General features: G+C 45.5%; 1 protein-coding gene across 1 annotated transcript in view; it reads right to left on the bottom strand.

The window, feature by feature from the left end:
* Window positions 1-10,498, bottom strand: part of LOC135239947 (protein unc-13 homolog B-like) — a 65,874-nt gene extending 55,376 nt beyond the window's left edge. The window contains exon 1 of the mRNA XM_064308957.1: window positions 9,855-10,498. The gene's annotated coding sequence lies outside the window, so the exon portion shown is untranslated. The remainder of the gene's footprint in view (window positions 1-9,854) is intronic.
* Between the last annotated feature and the right edge of the window lie 10,987 nt (window positions 10,499-21,485).

The following is a 21,485-nucleotide window of genomic DNA, read 5'->3' as shown; positions in this document are numbered from 1 at the left end:
GATAGCTGGCTTTGTTGCTTTGCAGGGAAGCACGGTATGGCACGTGACCCACTCACTGGCAGAGAGCGGAATTAGATAGGGAGGCTGAGGGTAGCGCTGCGTCCTCAAATTTGACAGGATCTATAAATAGAAGTCTACATATGTACTGTAACAGGCCTATACATGCAAGCGTCTTTCTATCACCGACCGATGAAAGTAAAAAAAAAATGTTTTCATCTTAAATGTATATTTTTCTCCGGAATCTCACACATTTTATCTGTCCAAATAGAAATTGAGCACAGTGCCAGCATTTTTTTATTATTTTTTTTGCCTGACACCATGATGACGCAAGAAGGGGCTCGTGAAACAATGTCCACCTGGTGCACGCTCCCATAGGCACTTCACTTCTGTCAGGACAGAGACACTCTCAGCCTGCAATCTCTTCTGTGTGAGCAGTAATCACTTAATGAAGGCTTTTAGATCACCGCTAAGAAATAGCCACTGTGCACAAATACAAGCTGTTCTTTGGAAAGGATACAAGTGATTAAATCTCAGTCCAGTGGACACCACAGGGCAGCAAAGGAAAACTCAAATGGGATACACATTTAGTTTGACTGCAGTTCACAAAAACGTATTTTTGTAAGCAAAAATAGATCCCAGAATTCAAAGAGAATGCGGCCCCCTGACCATTTTCAGAAACAGTTACTGCGAGTGGCATTCTTTCCTGTTAATCAATGTGGTCACTGTGGAGACTGCAAAGGAAGGCTTCACATTAAGGATCGTTCCCAAAGTCGGAACCCAGCGCAAGCAAGTGCTGGAACCAGGGAGAACCGCAACGATCTGGTTACTGGGTGCTTTGCGGTGTCCGACTCATCCTGCTTTCAATATCAAAGCAGCCAGTTCTGGTTTAGCACCGGATGATTGAGGCAAGTAGGCGTCCAAGTGCCAAAACCGAGCAAATTGGGCTCTTGTAGCAAGCAGCTAATAATGCGCACCTTGTCGCAAAGCAAAAACTAGGTAAATGTGCAGCAGGTGTTCCTTAAGCAGACTGCTTTGAGTCTTGTCTCAATCCGTCCGTCTTTGATCCAAACACAAAGCTGGCACCTTTTTTCTTTGTTTTTAAAGGCCAGCCCACCCCCATTTCTGAACATCAGTGAGAAATCATTCATCATCGTCATTCACTAATATTCACTCCACTTCCAGGTTTGGGGATGAGCAAAATTTTTATGTATTTCATACACTGTATTTGACCCAGGACGGAGTTATCCCATTCTTATTACATAATGAAAATGGCCGAACAGAAAGAACACAAATATTTAATATTACACTAGAGATGGAATTTAACTCTCAAACAGTAAAGAAGGGAGACCGTCTGTGCAGCCAGGGGTTTAATCCCCATGGCCCTATGTGCTCTCCCCCTGTCTGAAAGGGGTGGAGGGGTATACAGGTAGGATGGACCCTCTGCTCTCCTGTTTTATAAAATTTAAGATATTATGCAAAATGTATACCAAAAACATTGAAATAGAAATCACTGAGCTGCCCAAAAATGCCTTGTTGGAATAGTTCAACCTTTAAGGCGTAAGATCGCAAATATGTGACTAGGATGTTCTTAACTGAGCATTCTAATGCTGATGTAACAATCACTACTGGTAACTGAAAGCAATGGAGTTAGAACAGAGACCTACATTTAGAAAAGAATTGCAAAATACCTACTCTTCAACAGGTTAAATACCTCAGAGTCCCTAAGCAACACACTCCTACGTTACATAAGAATAATTACAGATTACACAGGGAGGACACTCTGCTGAGTGCAGTATTTATGGGCTACAATGTCTAAATTGAATTACACAGATAGATGAGTGTAGACCAGTCTCCAGTGTTTCGCAGTCCTTGATTGAAAATCGTTGCCATGCCGTTATTGCGCCTTCACCAGTGCGCATGGGTGCATTGATCTTCAATATCCGGTACACACTACAAGCTTGTCCTTTTGTTTTTGCAATATAACTCAATGTCATTAAATCGACAAAAAGCGCACTCTGGTCGCGGTTATTCGACGTCTGCTGGACGGTTTGTACAAACACACACACAAGCAACACACGCTGGCATCCACACGCGTTTCGGTCAGCTTTTCAAGGTCGGAAGCAGGACGTGCTTTTCTTTTATAAGCCCTCCTCGCAGGCCCCAAGGCTACGGCCGGCCTTTGACCCCCGTCAGCCTCGAGGGGAATCAGTCTGTGGCCAATTGGAAATTGGGGGAGGGGGGGTTTGGGGGGGGGGGAGCCACGGTGGGACCCTCTGGAACTGTGTCTCAGAAACATCTGAGGCCGCGCGTGGAAAACAATCGGCACGCAGCGCGCGGAACATCGAAGCCTCCCGACGCCGGAGCGAGAGATTAAAGATGCTCGGCGCGATCAAGCGCACGCGAACACGTCCCGGGGCCAATTACGACTGACGGGTCGGGCTCGTGCCAGCCTGGTGGCGCTCGCCGCTGAATCTCAAACCGTGACGCTTTGGAACGGCACCCCGGGGCCAAAAAAGAGGAGAGGTTCAGTGTAGGGGCTGCCTTGAGTTCACGAGTGCCGGATTCCTATGAAGTGGTAATTAAAAATGAAACGGAGAAAAAAAAAAAAAAAGCGAAAGAAAGGCTTTAAAACTCGCCGTGACGGTAGCTATGGAAACCCCGGTGGATTCCTGGCTTCTGCGCCTTTTATCACCGCCCCGTCCCTCGTGCTGCACGTGCCACGCCCCCGGCTCCCGACCAGAGACGGCTCGGTTCTCTGGAGCTCATGGGTGAACTCGGGGGGGGGGGTACTGTTACGCAAAATAGTCTCAGCTCCTGCGTGGTCTCTCGTGGCCTTGATGAGTACACACCGTTTAAAGGATCAGCGCTGCGTACCTTGGGCCAGTGTGTTCTGCAGAGCCTCGCTGTTCATGGGATCAGTGCTGGCAGCGCAAGCCCAACACGTCCTTCGTTTAGGGAGGGAACAGCCTGGCTTTTCAGCATCACTGGCTAAAATACAGCCAGGACTGTGACCAACATACAGACAGACAGAGGGGGAGTCCGATCAGCTAGGTAGGTAGGTAGGCAGGTGAGTATGTGTGTATGTGTGAGTGGGAGAGAGGTAAAAGGGGAGGGGGTGGTAAAGAGGGTGTGTGTAATGAAGCCCTGCCCATCAGAAAGCCCACTAGGAGGACCTCTCCCCCTTGGAACACTGTTGCATAGTCCTCTGGCCCAACACTGCAATTAGTGCCCTGCTTCACACCTCCATCACGGTCACACCCACACACCCCCTGTGTCCCTTAACCAAGACAAGGGATGCCAGCATTGTGGAACGCTCAGGGAACTGGGTTCGAGTCTGAAAGGAAGCTTGTTCAAGTCCCAGATGCGCTGTTACCATTGTACCCTTGAGCGAGGTATTTGACCTGCACAGCTATAGTGAATATCCCACTGTATGTGCACAGTAAGGAGAACTGTGTATGTGGTGCTGGCTAAACAGCCAAATCCAATGCAAAGTAAATGAGCTGAGAGAGCTCACCTCACAGACAATGGTGGCCATCGCACAGCAGGCAGTGGTACAGCTGACCTAACTGTTTTATTATTTTATTATTATTTTTATTTATTTATTTATTTAACCTTTATTTAACCAGGTTAGTCTCACTGAGATTAGAAATCTCTTTTTCAAGAGAGACCTGGCCAAGAAAGCACTGTGGATGGATAGAGCGCCTAAATGGAACTAAGATATACAGTGTAAACAGTGCTCCCGTGTGTCCGCATTCAAACAGCCTCCCTTGTGTGAGACAGTTAGAGGGAGTCTCCTGTGATCTGCAGTCAGATTTTATGATCTGGAACAACCTCGTGCCCCCCCCCCCCCTCCCCAACCCAGCCCCTCCCCAGATAGTAAAACTCAACTGCCAACGTTGGCCAAGTTTATTAAACAGAAGGCCTTGAGTCTTTTAACCTCCTTGTCAATTACTGATCATCTTGGCACCAGTACTGCCCATTCTTCTGCTCTTTATCTCATTCTCTGACTGACACAAGGACACAGCCTTGATGGAGATTGGGAGGCACACAATTGCCCGTACAGTTTGTGAGATGTGAGTATTATTTCAGTATGTACTCTGGAGCAGCGTGTAGACTAACGCACTAGAGACTGAGGAACCACAAGCTTATGCTCTATGCCAAGATTAACACCATAGCTGCTTTCGTTTAAATTGAATTCTATACATTTTTCAGCATGGTTTGCAAGCAAGGCTAATCAATTAGATGAGACTAGTCACCTATTACAAGTTGACTTGTTACCCAGCTACAAGACTCAACACAGGATATTCAGTCGATTGGCTTTTCACAAACAGACTACGGTATGCACTTATTGTACGTCGCTTTGGATAAAAGCATCTGTCAGATAAATGTAATGTAATGTAATGGTGAAGACACATTAACAAAAGCGTCTGTTATTTTTAATCAAAGTTGTATCTAGGGTTGGTTTAGAGGCATCAGCTTTCCAATTCACTGTAAACGCTCACAAAAGCTGAAATGTGAAAAATTGACTGAATAGAGGCAGCTATGGCACTAAAAGCTATAGCAAATGACACACCATTGAGTGATAGATAATTGCTATTTCACTGATGGAATGGCTCCTCCTGAACTCCTAAGTTTATTGTTTGTCTGCAAAAATGCAGTGTGCATATGAAGCGAGTGCTGGTTCTCTGAGCCCTGCAGACTGAAGCGCTTCTCATTGAGAGACATGATCCTCAGCAGTCCCAAAAAAAAAAAAAAAAAGATCAGTGATTATTGGACAGGACAAGTCAGGCCAGGACCCATTCTCCTGGGGTGAAGTGGCCGCTGCTGACCTCTGCATGGCCTCAAGCTAAATGTAAGCTTCCCTCCTTATTGTGCTCAGTTCTCAATCTTTCCCCCCTTCTTGATATATATGATTATAATATATGATTTCTTTCCTTATAATCAACCACTTCCTTCTGGTCTCACTTCTTAATTCCACTTTTAACTCTGATGTTTTAGAAAATAAGTACAGATACACTGAACTCCTTAAAACAGAAATATTGCATGGGCATTTTATGCACATTGATTCAGGCTATTATACAGTAATAGGTAACAGAAATCTTCCTGTAGATCAGAATCTTCTGTCTCTCTCTTGCTTTCTGCCACACGTGTGCTTGCACACACATGCACACGCATACATGGGCAGAATCCCTCCCAATACAGAAAATAACCACAACATTGCACTGTTGTCTCGGTTTTAATTGGCTTTTGGACATGACACCAATGACACGCTGATCCGAAAAGCTCGCGTCACCATCTCTACAAGCCGGTCTACGCCACGGGGGAGTCTTCTCTCCTCCTGTTGTAAATGCACCCAGGATTAATGGATGATGGAGACTGAACTGACACGCACACACAGTGTGTGCTCTGTAAAACGCGGTTAGAATGGCACCCGGGTCTGCCGTTTCCACGGCGAGCCCGGGGGTTAAGCGGAGGCAGCTGGCGGGCGGGCGGGCAGGCGGGCGGGTCGTTTTCTGCTCCCAATTAAGCCGCTAAAGTGGGACCCCCCGCCACGTCTAACTGCCGCGTTTGTGCCGCGCTCATCGCGGTCGCTGTCCTACTCCGGCACGGCAACAAAGTGCCTGACAGCTTGTGTTTAGCGACTCGTGTCCCCCCACCCCTTTCTTCCCAGTGGCCAAGGCGGGGACTGATCCCTGAACCTAGCGTACTAGCGGATGTCGATCGCCGTGGCAACATTTCACACCAGCCGGAGTTGAAGCATTTTACTTTATATCAGGCCGGGGGGGGAGCAAAAAGCCTATTCTCGGTGTGCCATTAACGTCCACCAAACTGTACAGGCGTACGATTAATTGCGATTGGAATGCAGCTCCACTGCATGCAATAAGAAATGAAAACCTTGGATCATATGGATTTTTCTTCTTCCTGGGATCAATAGAAAACTCAGTCATGGCATCACTCTATAAATTGTCAGTGCACAAGCTGTCAATCACCCATCCCCCTTCTGTGCTCCCTATCAAGGAGTGAGGTAGTTAGGGAGCGGTTTTGTGAGGGCTGTGAAGTTCACTTCATAACAATTTATTTTCTTAATCTCTCCAATACCAAGCCCAATGAGAGCCAGGTGATTCAGGGATAGCAAAATAATTTCTGTAAATTGCAAATTGATTGTGTACACTGCGATGGCAATATGCCAATCAATGCTTCTGGTTACAGCCCACAACATTACTGCCAAAATGGAAGCAAACAAACCTCAAGGTGAACTTCAGAAAAACAGTTTACATTTTGAATCAGCCCCTGCTGGAGTTTGGCATCCTTGAGAGTGTTCATTGTTTGCACAGATTTTCAGAAAATTAATACATTTTAGATTGGTCCTTTTTTGGTGTTGGATTGCATAGTTCAGTTCGTATTTACTCTGCTCAAAGGGCAATGTGTGCTGATCGTTAAAAATCCGAATACATTTGACGACCAAAGGGGACGCAGACAGAAAAAAAGTGGATATTACTAGAAGAAAGTTTTATAAAGTTGATTTATACTCAAAGGAGTAAAATATAATATGTACAAATAATTACATTCAGAAAATGCAAATTAAAAAAAAGAAGTTTTTAAAAATAGGCACATGAAAGGACAAAGAGGGTTAATCCGTTTAAGCATTTTAATCTTCATTCGCCATTGGGATGCATGAGAGATGTTACCACATGCTGACGGACAGAATGTAATGTTAAATTCAGGGTAGAGCGCTTGAGTTTGGCCATCATGGATTGCAGTCGTACTACACAGGCGTGGGAGACCCTGTACAATTTGAGCAGATGCTCATTACCTTCTGCAATCTGAAGGCAGATTGAGATCATATATCTTCACATATAGCTCATACACATATAGCTTTGTTCACATCACCACTGAAAGGGTGTACACTGCTGTAGCTGCACCTTTGACATGTTTCCTGCCTGGTGGCACTGAGTTAAATGAAAACAACTGGCAACTGTTTTCCTTTCCTAAGTAGGAGGCCTAAAGCGTCCGCAGACCCGTTTCGTGTTGGCAGTTAACCCTGAATGGTTAAAGTTGTTGTGACCAAGTCCAGCTGCACTGCACTGCACTGTACTGTTTCACCGGAGGCCCCCGGGAGTTGAGCAGCAGAGAGAAAGGAAGGCAGGCAGGAGCCGAGGGTATCGGTGATGTCTGAAAAGGGGACAGGGCCCATTCCCTGTTAATGTGCTACGGCACCCTTTGGCTGTGTTGGCTAATGTTGATTAGCCCCCAACACACCTCCAAGGGACCCCCCCCCACCCCCTCCAACCCCTCCGCCATCATTGACATTCATGGCGTTGCGTCGACAATCACTCACCCAAATGAATTCACGGGCCGACGTGATCTTCACTGGGGCTCGTGCGATATCTGGCTAAGACGGTGGTATTTACAGGGGCTGTTGTTTTTTGGCAGCTTGCCTGAGGTTGTCTAAGGGGGAGGAGTGATGTAGATAGATTTTTTTTTTGCTTTTCCTCCTTAGCAAATGGGTTTCTTGTCCCTGCTTCATCATTCAAGAAGAAATATGGCATCTCCATTAACGGTAAAAAAAAAAACTCCCAGCTAAACCAGACAGCTGTGGCCAAACAATAAGAGGAAATTTAAAATGGTTGGGTAGGGGGTGGGGGTTTAGGGGAGGGGCTGTACCTCTGCTGGCCACCGTAGGAACAACACCAGCATGATGTACAGTATTACTGAACAGTGTGTGAGCGAACATCCAAAAGGCTAGTGAACACGCACCTGAATAGCCTTAAAAGTGTTAATAAAAAAGGTAAACAAACATTTGATTTTTTATCCTGTCATACTGTAGAGGAGGAATTATTCCAAACTAGTTATTTTTTGCAAAAAGCATGAAAAACTGAACGGTGAGGATTTATTCCACAAGCGAGACTGTTTCCCCACACCTTTAATGGACTTTCTTCCCCCAACACAATACACTTGAACCCTGCCAACCCACGGCACGATGAAGCCTCCCAGTCACAGTGAGCTAATGAGCCCAGGCTCACATCTGCCCCAACAGGACCAAACCTCCACTCCTGGAAAGCAGCTTTAAAAAAGACCCTTCAGACACACAGGATACTCAGCTCTGTATTCTTAACGTTGGATGTCCTGCTAAAGCTGAACCACTTGAAACGTCTCTCGAACATTTGTGAAGTGCTGTGACCCGGTACAAAGGGATGCTCTGGCAAGGGATGTTCTGCACTGTAATACAGTGCTGGAAGCCCTTGCTACCAACCACAACATCCTGTTGCTAAGATGCAGAGAGGACAAAAGGAAGCTGAATATCTGGTCAGTCTACAGAATCTGTACCTTTACCGACTTGGTCCTTCTGTAGACCCTGTGAGCCATTGATGGGCTGTCAGCCATTATGATTCTAGATTAACTGTCAGTCACCTTCATTATCCAACCTCAAAATCCAAGTTTATCACCGGTTTAGTGTCCTTGAATCCCTGGTGGTGCACCCATTAGCCTGATTAGAGCCAAGATGGCCACAATTCATAATCAGGCATTTTACTACAGCGGCCAATCACATTAATGAGGTTACTTGGGAAACAAAATGCCGAGAGAAATATCAGGTGTCAAATTTCCAGAAAACATTTCCCTTGTCATTTCCCCTTTCTAACTGATCAAGCCTTAAAAAGGTAAATATTACATCACTATGATAATAATAATTGCATTAAGAAGAACTATTATATTTATTATTATACTTTTATAGACTTCAGCTGGAGTTCAATAGATAAATAAATAAATGGCACATAATTTTAAATTCCTATTGTGTAATTACCGTCCCTGGAACATACTCCTTAAGGAGGGGACCAGCCTTTACACCCTAGTGTGATTGGCTATCGGCCATCCAGGTCACAAATCAGGGATAATCATCTCTTAGGGAGCGTCTACAAACGGGTTTCTCATTTACCCTAAATGGTCGGTGGACTGTCAGTAATTTGTCCAGGCCCCAGAGGAGAGAGGGGGGTAGCACAGCCGATGGAGGTCTGGTTTAATCTGACCGGGGCAATAAAATAACACATCCTTGGGGCCATGCATTTTCCCCCCACTCCTCCATCACAGTCTGCTACCCATAAAAGTCTAATTCACGCCCCCCCCCCAATCGTAAATACGAAAAACCTCACCACAGAAATCACACTAAGACAACCGCTTCCATGTTATTTGTTTCGGCTACCTTTATGTGATCTGTCAGGAGGGATTCATTTAGAAGGAAACTCCACGTCTTAAGAGGCAAACATCAGTGGGTTTTGCGACTCACCTTGTGCCGAAATTCACTGTTCTACGCCAAACCCACGCAAAAATTAAACGTGGGCTCTCTTTTCAAAACGCAGGAGGTGCGCCTGCCACAACCGTGCCCATAAGTGGTGGAGATGAGGGCAAAAACTCCCTATCGTCACTCCTCTCTAACAACCTAACACAGCCGGCCATCCTAAAAGCACGAAGCACATTAGCAAGTTTTTGACACACGATGTAAAAGATCGTTCTGGCACAGAAGTGAAAACATCATCTACTTCCTGCACAGTAACCTTCCCTTTATAAAGATCCCATGAAGTTGCCGTGGGAATTTCTCACACCTAAGTCCCTGATTCTGTTTCCACAAGTAAAATAAAAACGTACCAGTACAGTCTTTGATGAGGAAAGGATTTTTTTTTTTTAACCCCACACTACTTACAGCAGTCAAGGAACATGCAATCAAATCAATGTTCACACAATCATTCTACAGACATGGATTTGTATAAAAGTACAATAAGAACAATTAACAGTATAACTTAAGCTTCAAAAGCAAGAGAGGAAAAAACTAGATGTGGACTAAATATCAGAGTACTCACCTCAACGAGGCAAAACAAAAACAAACAAAAAAATCACTAATACAGCAACCTGAGTAAGAAATCCGTGAGAGAAAATGACTTTGAAAGGACTGCAGATCCATCAGAGGAAAGAGAGAGAGCTCCTCAGCCAGAAGAGGGGGTGGACACCCAGACAGCCGGCGCCCGCGTTTTTCGAAAGGGAAGCGATCCGCGGAAAGACGCGTGAAAATGTCCGCAGGTCCGCTTCACCCCATGTTCCTGCGGCCGGAGACGGGCGGCGGCACCGCGCTCCGAGGGTCGGCCGGAGGAGAGGCGGGCGCACTCTCTCCTCAGACGGGCACAGACTGTGGCATCAGTTTGAGTGTCCCTCCATCTCTCTCTCTCTCTCTCTGTCTCTGTCTCTCTCTCACTCTTTCTCACCCAGTCACTCTCACTCTGTCTCTCTTTCTCTCTGTCTTTCTCTGTCTCTCTCTCAGTCTCTTTTTCAGTCTCTCTTTCTCTGTCTCTGTCTTTCTCTCTCTCTCTCCATTTCTCTGACTCCCACTCTCAGTCGCTCTTTCTCTCTCTCATGTTCCCTGTCCCCTGTGGGTGCAGCTGGTTGCGCGAAGCAAAGCTGAGACTGTCAACATGCCAGCAGTTCGTCTTCTGCCTCCCTCTCTCTCCGTCCCTCTCTCTCCCTCCCTCCTTCCCTCTCCCTCCCTCTCTGTTTTCTCCCTCTCCCTCTCTCTCTCTCTCTCTCACACACACACACGTGCCCCCACGACAAACGCTTGTAGACGCACGCACACAAATTCCGCGCAATGTACTCAGAATATTAAAGAAAGCAACGACACAGGTGCAGGAGGTGAATATAAATAACTTTCACGTTAAATTCTCTCTCATTTCTCCGCTTTTTATCCGCTTCCTGATGATACTTTTTAACCGATTATTTAATATGATTTATCCCAAGAGAGAGAGCAAGGCACAAGGCAGCACATGGACACTGCGTTGCACTGCTGGACCCACTGCTACAGCCCCAGCCAGCCGCCACACAACCACTTAAAGCTGACCTCTGATTATTATCTACTCGGGATGACCTTGGCCTACATGGACGAGGTCCCCGTGCCCCGCGAAACCAGCACTGACCTGAGGTGACATGCCAAGCAGGGGGACGAGTGATTAACGACGTTCCTATTTATTGCCACGATAAAAAAGAAAAGAAAAAAAGGAAAGCAAGGGACAGCTCGCGTCCGAACGCTTCCTGATTTCTCCAATAAATCAATTTTATATCGCTTTGCCCCAAACATTCAACCTCACCCACCCCCCCCACCCCCCCCTCGTCCCCAGCCCCTTCCCTCATTCCATCAGGGTGCGTTTACCCGCCCATCTCCAGCGGCCGCCACAGCGCAATCACCATAATGGACGCCCCGGAGCGCTCCCGGGAACGCCGGCCGGGAACGCTGCCCGCGGCCGAGAGCCCGCGTCCGTCTCCCAGCAACGGATCTTTCATAATGCAGCTCAGCGGGGGAGACTACGCGGCGCTGCCTTTGGGGTGGTCAACTCTTGACCCCATTTACGAATCCCCCCCCCCCCCCTCATGAGGGCAGTGGTTCGATTCCCCACCGTGGCACTTTCTTCACTGTGATCCAGTCTCCATCTATAAATACCGTCTGCTTTCCCCATCTGGGTGAAAAAGCACTGTACGTAAGGTTGGCAGATCCACGGGGCAGGTACCCTCCACACTGACTGCGAGCTGAAAGCAGCCCCTCCCGTGCTGAAGGGCGCACATATCCAGATCGAGTCTTAGGACCCCGATGGGTGCTGCTCACCAGGCGAATCCACAAAGGAGGCTTCGACAGTCAATCACAAACTATCCACCCAACGCCAGTGAGACACGGACTGTTTATTCATCGTAAATAAAGCAGTCAAAGGCTTTTTTGGTCAGTACTGTTGTCAGTGAGGCTTGGGTGAGAAACAGCAGCACTAGTACGCCTCGTGGGCAATCTGAGCCCGACACGCTCAGCAATCACAGAATGGAGCTGCTGGACACGTACGTGCCGGGATTGGCCGGTGCTGTTTTATGTCGCTTTTGATGTCAAACTTCACGTGTCATTAGTCGTGATGGTCACAGGGTCAAGCTCTTTCAAGGACTCCTTTCAGACTCCAAAAGAAAGTCCGTCTTAACAAGTCCTGTAATAAGACTTAATCTTATTTTTAGTTTTTCCCTCAAGTAGAAAATATTAGCTTGTTTGAAGTTATTTTTTGCTTGACGTGAAATTGTCTCACCTCACTGGCTATCTTTTGTCTTATTTAGCAAAAAAGATAACAGAAATAAGATTTTAAGTTCAAATATGATATTAAAATACTTAAGGCTGACTTATTTTGTGGTTTTCGCAATGCGATGCTGTGGAGTACTCCCTATCCTTAGAGAATGACACATTGTTCAGGGCACCGAAATTTCCCCACAGTCGGATGAACATTGTCTGGCAAACCAAAAATACCAGCGCAAGACATGAGTCTCTCACAAGGCTCGTGCCGCAAGGCTGCGACACACACGCATGACTTCCTGATCCAAACGGCAGTAACCTTTGATCCTGGCGCCTATCGTCAGGCAAACAGCCCGAGATTTCCAAAGAGAATAATAGTGCACATTTTGCGTAGTGTGGACTGGGATCCCTGCCCCAACGCCCTCACACAGAGGGATAGAGTGTGGTCGAGGAAAGGTTGATGACCTCATATCCTCGTACAGGTGATGTCATTTCTTTCCCCTTTAACCTCATTACCAGCCCTGGAGTCAGTGTAACACATCAGCCCACCCCTCAGATCAATTACATGACATTATACTGGCCATACGCTGTAATCACACAGAAGGGCAACATACAGAAGTGGAGAAGTGCCAAGGTAACCCTCAGGATCTATTTGCACAGTCCTGCCTCCTACATCCCTTTTCTCCATCTACCACTATCACCTCCTTCACTGGCAGCGTCTCTCTCTCTATCTCCCTCTCTCTCTTCAATTCAATTCCATTCACTTTAATAATCCTTTACCAGCACGACTGAATAAGACAATATTGCCAAAGCATAACATTGAAATAAGACCCGACACAAGCAAAATTGCAATTTAAAGAGCGAAAAAAGAAGAAATGAATTTTCTCTCTCTCTCTATTGATGCCGAATTGTACCCTTGCCTTCTAAATGGAACTGGTGAAGAAAGGAGAAAAAAAACTGCTGCTGGTACATTTTCCGAAAAATGTGAAGACCATATTAAAACTGCTCACTGCCACTCCCTCCGTCTTTCTCTCTCTCTCTCCCTCCCTATCTCTCTGTCTACCTCCTCCTCTCTCATTCACTTTTTCAGACTCACCTCAGGGCTGAGTCCAGTACTCCATTAACTGAATTACGGCAGAAGAGAGGGAAAGAGAGAGAGAGACACACAGGGAGAGAAAGAAAGGGACAGGCAGGTGCTGGGAAAGCGCAAGAGAAAAGAAAGAGGGAAAGAGAGGGAGAAAGACAGAGAGAGCTTGAGAGAGAGTGAGCAAGAGTATGAGAGAGAGAGAGAGAGAGAGAGAGAGAAGAAAGTCAAAAGGACATGATGAAAAGAAAAAAAGAAAAAAAGAAAACAGGAGCCAGACAGGAATTGTGGGATCCAAGTATTCAAATGGATCACATTTCAAATGGATCACAATTATTATTTCCAATTTACAAGAAAGATTACGGCAGCACCTGTTTCGCCACAGCACCACTGCCTGTGCTAAAGCACAGCAATACACAAACACAGCCACTTGAACTCAGATGGCAGGGCCAGCGGGTGCAACTAAACACAGCCCAAAAGTTGCAATAGAAATTGCTTTAAAATAGTTCCATCCCTTGTCAGTACGTTGTTTTTCTGCACTTAAGGTCCATTCACTGTTATTAAACATTGCAGCAGCTAAATGGCATTAACATATCTCAATAGTAAATGAACTTCCCAATGACAGGATAGGAAGAGAGGAAGAGAGAGATGGAGAAACAGACAGAAAGAGACAGAGACAGGAAGAGAGAAGAACGTGCAATTAACCCGTCAATGGGAACATCACTCTCTCTGCTGGAGGGGAAGATTTTCATGACCTTAATTCTCCTTTTAAGGAGCCAAAACCTTACCCTAAACTGAGGGAAGAGGGTGGAGGGAAATCTGATTTTGAAGAAAATGACAAGTGCTGAGGAAACGTTGAGGTATGGAGACCCTGCATCAATGCATGGAGAGGGGGACTCTGATAGAAGACATCAGGCAAGAGGTAATGAGGGAGAGTGGTACAGAGAGGGAGGGAGAGAGAGAGAGAGAGAGAGTGAGGGGGTAGAGAGAGATAGACATAGAGAGATACAGTGAGAGAGAGAGAGAGAGAGAGAGAGAGTGAGGGGGTAGAGAGAGATAGACAGAGAGAGAGAGAGAGAGAGAGAGAGAGAGAGAGAGAGGCTACAGTTACACAAGATACAAGAGTAAGAGAAAGGATATCATTACCCTGTCACCAGCAACCCTTAATCTCACGTCCCTTCATTGTGCAGAAAGGGGGGGTGGGGGGCAGAAGATTACTGACAGCAGGGTCATTATACCCCCTCCTCCCCCCTTGATAGACCCTAATCCTACCCCCAACTCCAGGCACTGAGGCCATCTCAATGACAGGAAAATTATTTCCAACAGATATCAGCTGATATCTGCTCATACATGCCATATAAGCCACAGTCGCAGCACAGAAGTGTGCTGTGCATGCTCCCTTCATCTGAATACATTAAGGCTGATGGGGGATGGATGGTTATACAATAACATGGTAGCTGGAGACATCAAACACTCCAACTGTACGAGAGCACCCATGTACACAAACAAGTTATGCAAACATATTTATCTTATGATTCAGAGCCGTTTGTGTATTTACACAAAAGTATTCATGCCGTTGTTACAGTGAATGTCATTTTATAAAATGGACTGCGCGTACGAATGCAGAATGTTGTGAGATATTGACCATGCCTTTGTAATACTGTTCAGTGTAATTTAGTACAGCGTATCAGCACAACCCAACTATTACGTCAGAGTTACATTTCACTGTATTATTTCCCTGCTATTATTTAAAATACAAAGGACAATAGCCATGATTTGCAGTGGAAGCAACTCCACCTTATTCCCATTAGCATGCAAGGTGAACATTTTTTTTACATGATATAAGCCGCCTGTTAAAAGGTTTCTCATTTTAAGTTTGTTTTTCAGTTAAAGTTTCAGTTTTAATACGGTCTTCACATTTTCCTGAAAATGTACCAATAGCAGTTTTTTTTCTTGCTGTGCCGATTTAATGAATCCCATTTTGAAGGCAAACTTGGAATCTACATCAATAGAGCAAATGCTTACTCTCAAAACATTTCTTCTGAAAATGGTTCTCCATGCTCTGCTTGTACAGAATATAGTGTTAGTGGCACATATAGCCATAGATATTTTTCTTTTGCTCGGCCATTATGCTGAGTTTTGCACTGCTTTTTCTAAACCTAAGTGAGTAACCATGAGCTAATGCCAACAATTGTGTATTTGCTAGCACAGTACCTCTCCTGTTTCATGGGTTAACCTGGACAGCCTTCTGTTCTTCAGACTTCTCTTTATGTAGAGAATACATCAGCGGTCACACAAGGTGGAGTTCTGAAAGTCATGTCCTTTATAATACCATTTTGATATTCGGTATTTTCGGCCCGGCAGAGCAACGTGCAACCATCTCCGTTTCTAATGTCACCCAGGGATGGGAGGGATTCAGATGGCGGGGATGACAGCGTTTCATTGCTCAATAGCGACCCCCGCTGGTGGATCGGGTGCTTGTAAGTCCACCTGTTAAGCTGTGTATGAAGAGTCTTCCTGCTACTCATGTCTGTGTGAGCCAAACTGCACTGTGGTAAGAAGAGGCACTTGGAATCGGCTGCTTAGGGGAAGAGCATGTGCACGTTTGCACCCTCCCGAAAGGACAGCAGAGGTTGTGACAGCGGAATGCTGTGGAATATGACTGGGCCTTCCAAACCGGGGAGAAAAGAGAGGGGAAAGTGCTGAAAAGAGTCCCGAAAGGTGCTTAGCATCTCAAACCACAGAGAAGTGACCAGGTGTACAGTACTAACGCACACTGAAATTATGAGTGGTTAACATTTATGAATTATTATCAACGTTTGTCACCTTGGGTACGGTTATAATGAGAGGCGACATTCACATTGAAATTCTCTTTTATTTGTTCTTTGCGATAAAGGCCAGAGCGGGGCTCGTTCGTCTTGCCTTGGCGTTCAGGAAGTGCAGATCCTCGCTCCCTCTCCCGCTCAGCTTTAATTAGTGCCTTCATCGGGAGTTTATCAGACATCAAGCGGGAACGTCGTCGCGGTTATTGACCTTGGTCCCGGTCAGATTAATGCGACTGCAGCTGAGTGGGCGGGAAGAAAAGAATCCCGACTCATTACCGCCTGACGCCGAGCGTGACGCGTACAAAGGGACGGGGACCGGGGGGAGGGCAGCAGGGGGGGGGGGTGGACGCGAGCCGAGGCCATTTCGCCAGTTCGCGCGGATATCTCGCTGCGTGTCACCTTCCGGACGTGCCTGTAAATCAGGGACCTGAAACTCCATTACTAGAGGTCTGCACTGCCCGCCGTGTTTTTTCTTTTGTGTGTATTCCTTTAAATCAACAGCCACTTTAGACCTTGGAAATAGTGTGTGGACTCTTTAGTCAACAGTGACTGAAGTTAAGCACTAATGCAGAAACACACCCAAAAATCAGCAGAGACTGTGGCCTTTCAGGCCAGGAGTTTGAGGCCTCTGCTCTAAATCATGGAGAGAGGAAGAATGATCATTAAGCTTTGGAACTCACAGTTTATGGTCAGTTTGCTGTCTTAAATCTATTGGCTGCATATGTTTTACTGCAGAGTTGTAGGTACATAAACCAACAAAGTGTACATTTGTTCTTGCAGAGTCTTGCCAAAACAAGAATTCAGCAGGGGGCACTGACTTATTCACAGCACTGTATATTAAGGGAATGTGAGGTGTCCCCATGTAGAGATCCAACTGGCAAATTGGCTGGAATTTAAAACCCATTAAAGTCACTGTGCTACAGCAATCCAGCAAAATGCATCCTTCACTATTCACAGTTGACTGAAATGCTGATACCTTCACGCTTCTCAAAATGGCCGCCTCACCGAAAGGCCAAAAATTCCCATGATTCACCAGTTCATCCCTCTCTTCTGATCTAACATTTCCCCCATTCCCCTGGGTGGTGAGTACTGCCCTTTCAGCCCGGGCCTTAGCGGGGGCATATCCCAACTCCGGCGGTGCGAGGGGACAGGAAGTTAAAGGTGATGACACTTCCTTTGTCGTCTCCCTTTGAAGAGCAGGTTGGAGTCCCGCAGGACCCCCCCCCCCCCCCACACTTTCAGCTCTTAAACCTCCCCTCTTTTCCTCTGGAGGTGATCTGCCCCGATGTTCTCATTTAGAGTGCGCCCCTAAGAGAGGCAGGCTCTGATTCTGCCCCAGGGGCATTGGGGGGGGGGGGGTAGTGGGGGGTGGTTGGGAAAAGGGGGTGAGTGGCTTACATTTCATTTGTAATTCAAATTAAATACTGCCTCGCAGTTCCCAGTTTTGTTCCAGCCCAGTTTTTGCCACGTTTCAAGCAATATATTAAATAAACACTAACCAGAAATACAAAGTCATTTCAAATGTGTACGATACTGATATAATCAGATAATACATAAAAATTATATGATTACTTCAGACATGTATATATATATATATATATATATATATACCTGTTATCATTTATCATATATTAAGAATACAAATATAAAGTACTTAATATACATAATCCTTATGCTGCATGTGCAGACGCTGTAAGTGAAGAAATATCACAAAAATGTTTTCCCTACAGAATATCGGTAGTACTTTCAGCCCTGATAAATATTCCACATAGCCATGATAACATTTCCCTCACACACTCACACACTCACACACACAAGATAAATGTTCCACACATGTGTTTATCTAAGAAGATTCAGCGGTCACAGTAAGCCTGTCACTGCTCGATTAGCGGCTGCTGCCTGGACGCTTGATCTTGGTCGGTGGTGGCCTGTGAGATGCCGAGGAACGCAGCAGCGAAACACAACTCAATTCAGCAGCTCAGGCTGTTTTTGCACCCCCTACCCCATGCCCCCCCCCCACCCCAACCCCCCCAAATGAAAAGGCTTACATGCCTGCAAAAATTCAAATATCAAAAAAAAAGAAAGAAGCTTACATTTGCTGTTAAGGATGTTTTTCACCACTCTCGAGCTGAAGCGTTAACCCCTTGCCAGACTAGCAGGACATGGATTTTCCCCCCAGTTCTGCAGCGAACCTCAGACTTATTCCAGCGCTTGAGTGAAAGTGATAGCCAAGCCACAGGGATGCAGGGATATTAGGCTCACCGTTTTCATGAGAAATTGAGCGCCCTGAGCTACCGCCAATAGCACAGCCCATCACCTTGCACAAATGATGTCTTACAAGCTAATGGTCATGGTTAGCGCCCTCAGCACCCTCAAACCCAGATCTCTGAGGACGAAGACCTTTCCTGGCAGCAGCAGCAACACACCCCGGGCAAACACAATAAATCCCGTCCAATTTTCCACCTGAGCTTCGATTTGCCCTCCATTTTAAAAAGAGAAGACATCAAAGTGGGAGTCTAGGTCTAGGGCAGACTAGCAAACATGAAGCCGCAACTGCAACTGCATAAGCAATAGTACTGTAGCTATTAAAGGGGTAATAAAACACTAAGTCACATTTTTTTAAGTTCTAAAGCCAAGTACCCTGTCTCCATTTGATACATCACATTAGTCCTGTAGTAAACAAAAATCTAACTAAGCCCTGGCACTGCTTTTTATTTTTTTTTAAAAGCCACCCTTTGCATTGTCACCAAAATGTGAAATGTTTGGTTTCTTTTCACCTGGAGCCCAGCCCAGCCCACATCTGTGATGCAGATGTAGGTAAAAACCTGCTTCTATGCAAGCAAGCAAAAACCCCATCCCAGCCCCTCTTCTTGATTGATGGGTAAGTATTATGCATTCAGCCCATTTATTATGACTGCACAAATTCCCTTGCTCATTTCAAAACGGCCTGTGGTCGAGCTTTGACAGCCTGGACAGTGTTTTTTCTCTTTAGATTATCTCAGCTAGAAATCCTTTCAAGTCTTTCCTTGCTCCATTTTCTATATCGTTCTTTAGGTCTATATTTGGTACTTTAGTAGTTTGTAGTTAGTAGGAGAAACATTAGTATTGTACAGCTCATTCATTGTTAAGATTTACATCAAAATTGTACATAGCCTTTCCAATTGTAACGTCAGTCGTTTCTAATTGAAGTATTTTCAAATTTTAGTTTCAACTGCAGTGTTAGGAACCTATCAGCAGCAAGTAGGCTAAGTGCTTTTTCTAATTTTAGCTGAGAGAGCTAGCATGGGTTTCACCTGCTGCACTTGTGGATGTCAGAGTTACCAAGCTACTCACAAAATTACATCCTTAAAATTGCTTCAAAGTATGTTCAAAAAATGTTCAAAGTAAACAGTTCCATCATGTGCTCTCACTCCCAACACCAATTTGCATCTTTAAAATTATGAAGTGGGCGGAGACGGGCCAAAAGCTGGATTTGCTGTACACTTTAAACTGATCCATTAAATGCAAGTACGTTCTGAAAGTAGGAAATATGAAATCTCTCCACTATTTGCAGAATAGACCAGGGATGGGGAAGGCACTCTTAATTACTTAAGATCAATCATTTTGGTGATCTGACAACACAGCTAACAAAAAAGTTCTCACAATGTTACTGGAGCGTTTTTTCAATGTTATCACATTGCCACTACATGGGAACAACACTGCAAGAATGTTTTGGGTTAGCTGGGATCCTAACTACAATTACTGATAAGTTTGTCAATGAAACACTGGACGACATGCACTCGATGAAATATTAGAACACGTCTTACTGGGGCCAAACGCCAGTGAGCTGTTCTGAACTGTTTGTGAATTGGTGAGCACAGCTACTTAAATTAGTAAGGGGTAACTCAATAAAGAGCAAAAACTTGTACATATACCAGGCGTATAAGAACAGAGGTCCTGACCTCTGGTCTAAGAAGAGCAATGACTAAGCTGAAAGAAAGCAACACGTCAGCCAAGCTACTACCCCGGCAGTTGTTCATTAATCGCGTATGAGTACGTGGGAGCTGCTCATTCAGATAAAGTACCTCAAATAACGAGCCTGCTGAAGGAAGTAAGCCGAACAGCGGAAGCTGGAGGGAATGAGGTGGACCAATCAGACGAAGAGCCCTAGAACATGGAATTAGTGTGGGAGGAGGCACTCTCTCTCAGGCACGGAACTGCAGCGGGTAATCAGAGAGGAAAGAGGATGTTGGGAGGAGGGGAGTCTGTGGGTGAGGGGGGGGGGTGTCCAGGGGGTGCCTACTCTGGTCTCCAGCTTCTTCATAATGTATTAGGATTGCCTGTTTGCACACTGCCAAGCGGGAATGGTGATTCATAAGTACACTGTAATATGTAAATATGAAATGCATTAAACCTACTGTTTCTGATGTTTAAAAAACAAAAAGATTCTGCACATTACACCTCTGACATTTAGCAGATGAAATTAGCCAGACCGACATACACAATTTTTAAAGTATTATTATTATTTTTTACATAGTATCCATTTATACAGCTTAAGTGCCTTGCTCAAGGATACAACAGCAGTATCCTACCCAGGAATGAAATCCACAACCTTTAGGTAACAAGCCCAGTCCCTTAATGGTTTATAAATGTTTATAAAGGCCAGGTATCGGATTTTCCAGACAGGAAAATTATCAGTGGCTTACTGCAAGTGATTACCTTCAAATATATATAGTGGTTTTATAAATATAACCCACATAACCCAAATAATGTGATAGGGGTTTACCTATTATCAAAGGCCAAGGGGTCTTCTGATAAGATCTGAGTGTTGAAACTATTGCAGAATTAAACCAAAACAAGTACACTATGTGGGCCACAGTAAGGGGGGTCAGCAGATCCAAATTAGGGTGAGGTAATTGTAGAAACCGTAAGTGCAACAGAGTACTTCCTGGCATATCAGCCTCCGCAGAGCCCAGTGAATTATGGACCTCATTGGAGTGTATAATGGAAAAATGTGATTGAGCCAATGACAATGACCCAAGGCAGTTCCTCTGCTCCGCAGCGGCACAGACTTCATTTCTGCCACTGAGAATTAAGACCAAATCAGATGAAACGTATGCAACCAATTTTTAACACGTGATGCGTTGAGAGACTCCTCTGGAGGTGTAATTTTACTGATTTGCGTGAGGGCAACAGCTAAAGTAGCGCGATTTCCTCTTCCATAAAACAGCGCATTGTCCCACCGAGCAGGCTCGGCGCATACGGAGAGCGTAAAAGCAGCATACACCTGCACGCAAAGCAATTTTAAGCCCCTCTGCGGTGCTGTTTGTTTGGATTTTCTCATCCACAGCCTTTTACTTTGATAGAATAAAGGAGCTCCCAGAAGCCCGTGCATGGAAGCCGTTGTTTTCGCAGAACGTCTTAATCTTCGCTCGCTTGGGGCCCAGTCTCTCTCTTGGGCGACAGCAGAAAAATACGCATCTGTGCGCGAACGGCATCGTTTGAGAACCAGGAATTT

The sequence above is a fragment of the Anguilla rostrata genome, chromosome 14 (genome assembly GCF_018555375.3).
Source record: "Anguilla rostrata isolate EN2019 chromosome 14, ASM1855537v3, whole genome shotgun sequence".
Taxonomy (NCBI): Eukaryota; Metazoa; Chordata; class Actinopteri; order Anguilliformes; family Anguillidae; genus Anguilla; species Anguilla rostrata.
The sequence above is the reverse complement of the archived record's forward strand: the minus strand, read 5'-3'. Positions and strand labels throughout refer to the sequence as shown.